This window comes from Fulmarus glacialis, unplaced genomic scaffold (genome assembly GCF_000690835.1).
Source record: "Fulmarus glacialis isolate BGI_N327 unplaced genomic scaffold, ASM69083v1 scaffold25193, whole genome shotgun sequence".
NCBI classification, from domain to species: Eukaryota; Metazoa; Chordata; class Aves; order Procellariiformes; family Procellariidae; genus Fulmarus; species Fulmarus glacialis.
The window spans coordinates 4,818-8,803 of record NW_009202689.1 but is presented as its reverse complement, the minus strand read 5'-3'; positions in this window follow the sequence as shown (position 1 = coordinate 8,803).

The window sequence follows — 3,986 nt, the reverse complement described above, 5'->3', positions numbered from 1 at the left end:
GCAGGAGTTTCCATTGGTGGCGGCGTGTAATTTGTGTGTGAGCAGAGAACAAACCCTTTACCCCCAACTGTGATACACCGTGATGTGTGATAGACATTAACAAACACAATCCCACATCGCATTTAATTTAATTCCACTCTTCCTGCCCCGAGCTACAGCTCCCTTCATTTTCATTTTTCCTCTGAATTCCCACAACTCAGACCTCTTTGATTTCCAGGTTTAATTAACAATGCTCATTAAATGAATTTTTATTCATTTCTTTTAATATTACCCTGCCACCTGTCTTTAGGAGGCAAGGGCTGATCATTTATTCTAATTTATTTCTATTAAAGATGGCATTTAAGGGAGGGAGGAGGGATGTGCAGAGGTATAAAGGGCTGATCTATTCAAATCTCTTCATCCCCCCTCAAATGCTGTTCAAGGATGCTGCTCCTGAAAGTTCTGTATTTATTTTCCACCAGATCCGTTTCATTTGCTAGAAAAAATTGGATTGGACATGCTGTATTTTGCAGTTATGTTCCAGTTCATTCTTAACATCCCTTGCTCGTCTAGTCTGTATAATGCTGAGTCTTTATTCATCAGAAAGAGGTGAAACTGCGCAAAATCCAGGCGGGAAGGGCCGTGAGCCAGCCTGCGCGCGGGACTGCGGGGCGAGAGGGAGGATGCTGCCCGGCGGCAGCTCAGAGGGAAGCCGTGTTTCCACCCAAAAATAAGACAGAGCAGAGGAAACCTGCAGCACTGACAGACAAAGGGAAGGAAAAACAAAAGGCAAAGCTCCCCCGCTGCCACCGAACATGCCAGGCAAACCGGGCTCGTGGCAATGCAGTGGGCTGGGCAGGGGGCTGGGGCAGCCTGAGCCTAGTGGGGCTGTCAGGGGGTCGGGTCGGGGCTTCTCACCCCCCCAGCCAGCGGTGCCCGGGAAGGGGACAAGGGACCTCGCAGCAGATGAGAGCAAGTGGCTGTGAGTGCTCGTGGGGGCTGTGTGTGTCCATGCCAAAGGCGACCTCTGACCATTCCTCTCCCCCCGGGCCCTGTGCAGCCCCCAGCAGCTCCTCTGCCCTGGCACCCTCTCTGTTGGGAGCACGAGCAGCACCTTCCCAGCCCTCTGGTCCTGCCCAGCAACCCGCTCAGAGCCCCGCAAGCACCCGAACAGTCCATGCAAGATGCCTGAGACCTGCCCGAGTGCCTCACCGCCCCATCCCCTCTGTACGGCTTTGCTAAGAGCGTTTTCATCCGCCTGGTGATGGGAGCAAACTAAACCCATGGGCCTCCCATGGGCAGGAGGCAGCTGTTAAGCCATTAGTGGTGATGATGATGAACAACTATTCTCTTTAACCTGCTGTCCCGAGGTCCCAGACAGGGCCAGGGACTGTCTCACACCGGGTGCTGCACACACACTGTCCCAGCAGCTGCCTGGTTCTGTTACTGGTTCAATGTGGCCAGAGCAATTGCTGGGGGTCATCTAAACGCAGGGCGCTCAAACACAGCTCTCCACTACCTGCTCTTTAGCCTCCCAGTTTAAGGACCACATGCACATCCAGCTGCGCTCGCGTTTTGCTCTGCCAAACGTCCTGCATGTTTGCTAACAGAATGACATGATCATGCTGAGGTCCTCAACATGAGAGCTGTCCCCTCGCCCCCCCAGCTACGGGGAGCATTCGCTCTCAGTGTGGGCCGTGTCTCCACCCCAGGGACCACTTGTTGCATTTGCATCCAAAGCCAGAAATCTCTGAAAAACTGGTTTTGTAACAAAGATCCCAGTGCTCCTTCCCAGGGAGATCAATGTGTGTGTCGGCTCTTCCAGGAGCGTGCGAGTGGCTTGAGGCAGCAACCTCTGCTTTCGGGGGTCAGCAGCGAAAATACCTGCTGAGCAGGGCGGTAGGGGCACGGGAACAAAAGTATGTGAGCACAGGTCTCTGCCCCAGCCAAAGATGAACTGGTTCTTCCCCAGAAGCCCAGCTCCCGACACCTCAGAGAAATTTGGACTGGTCCTGTCATTTCCCACATCCCCTCCCCAGGAATCCAGGTGGGGAAGGAAGGTCCTTGCTACGGGGCTGGAGAGCCAGGCAGGGCTTCGGGGAGAAGGACAGGGACCCCATCGAGGGGTGGGCAGGGAACGGGAGAGCCCCCCTCGCTGCTCAGGCCTCCCACCCTCAGCACCGCTGTTACATCTCACGGCAAGAGGTTTGTGGGAGGGGGCTGAGCTTGGTTCCTGCAGCACAGCAGCCAAATAACAACCTTATGAAATATTTAATTTTATTGCCAGTGCTTTTGGGGTGATATGAATAAACACTGTAAGATAACGTATGCCGTGGTTGGGTTTGCAATGGCATTATGACATTTAAGCTGTCAAAGCGAGACAGAATGTGCATCTGCTCCTCTGGGGCCTTATCCATCTTGTCCCAGCCATGGTGAATGATCATCTCCTCCCTGGAGAGCTCGCCCTGGTGTTGAAAATGCACTGGGAGATAAAGCACAGTTTGCTCTGGGATTCCACTGCGCTGGGGCAGACAGGGGATGTTAGGTGATGCCATCATCCACCGTTCTGGTACTAGAGGATTGATACACTGGATGACAGATGCCAGCTGCCGGTGGCAGAACCTGTGGTTGGGCTTGCAAAGCTCGGGGTGGCCGAGGAGTCACCTTGCAGCCTTTGAAGCCTTGGCCAGGCTGCAGGGGCACCATCTCCCTCGCTCTGGGCTGAGCCACCCCGGGCACGCCAGGACCTGCAGAGCAGCACAAGCAGAGCCAAGGGAGACGCCCGCATGGCAGGAGGCCTCCACCACTCTGGTGCTCTCCCCTCCTGAACGTGCTGCGCTCCCTGTTGTCGGAGCCCAGGGGTCCCAGGAGGGAAACCAGCTTTTGAGGGGTGCTCTGTCCGAGAATGTGTTTGGAAAGTAATGTCCTGGGACAAGAGAGCAATAATACTGCTCACGGAGCCCCAGCATCTACACAATGCATCTCCTCTGGTGTTCAGCCCAGTAACATCCCAGAGCAAGGTGTCTCACCCCACCTCTGTCAGCTCACAGGCAGCCAGGAGGAGTGTGTTTCATGTTATGCAAAGAAACCAGTATATGATGAGCCATCAGGGTGTCTGGGAGGGTCCAGATCTGGCAAGGCATGGATGCTCCTTCCTGCACCTGATGGGACTTTCCACTGAAGAGCGTGAGAACGAGGGACAGGTGCTCCTCTCCAGGCACCTGCTGGTGGCCCAAACCCACTGCCCTGCGATGTGGTGAAGGATAAACTGGAGGGCTTCCCTGGGCTCTTGGTTTGCTCCCAGGGAGCCTGGCTATGCTGTGAGCAGGTAGCCTGCCTGGGAATTAAAGACCAGCAGCCAAAGGCCTCCGGGTCTAGGACTGCTCTGGTCTTGGACGGGGTCCTGCAGGCCCAGACTGGATCTCCGGTCAGGTGTTGTGGAAGCTCCTACCACTGCCCGTGGGCATGAACGATGGCCAAGCCAGCACTGCTAACCACAGCGAGCCCAGTGCAGGGCTGGGAGAGAGGAGAGCACCCTCCTGCTGATACAGGCGCGTATCTCTCATTAGTGCTAATGATAGCCTTTCATTAATGGGAAGCCCACACCCTTTGACCAGAGGCAGAACAGCGTACGGGACTGCGAATAGTCGAAGGTAAAGCATTTGAAGGTTTGGATGTTTTTTCTGACAATCTGAAATGTGTTTCTGACTCTTCCAATGCATTGATGTTTCCCCGCAGTGCAGGGATGAGGTGTTCTTGGCAGGATGGGGAGACTTTCCCAGCCCACGCTCTAGAAGAGTTATGCTCTTTTCTAAGGCCAGGAGGCTCATTTGCTTGTTTGGCTTGCATCGCTTTCTTCTGGTAGCACCTACCTTTGTTCCAACTTGCATTAACTTTTCAGGGCTGAGCTGGAAAGATCAGAAAGATACTTTTCCTGAGCAACAGTAGGCGCCTCCTCTGCGGTTGTGTAAGGCATTTGCTTTTGTAAAACGGTGAGCTAAAAGTAT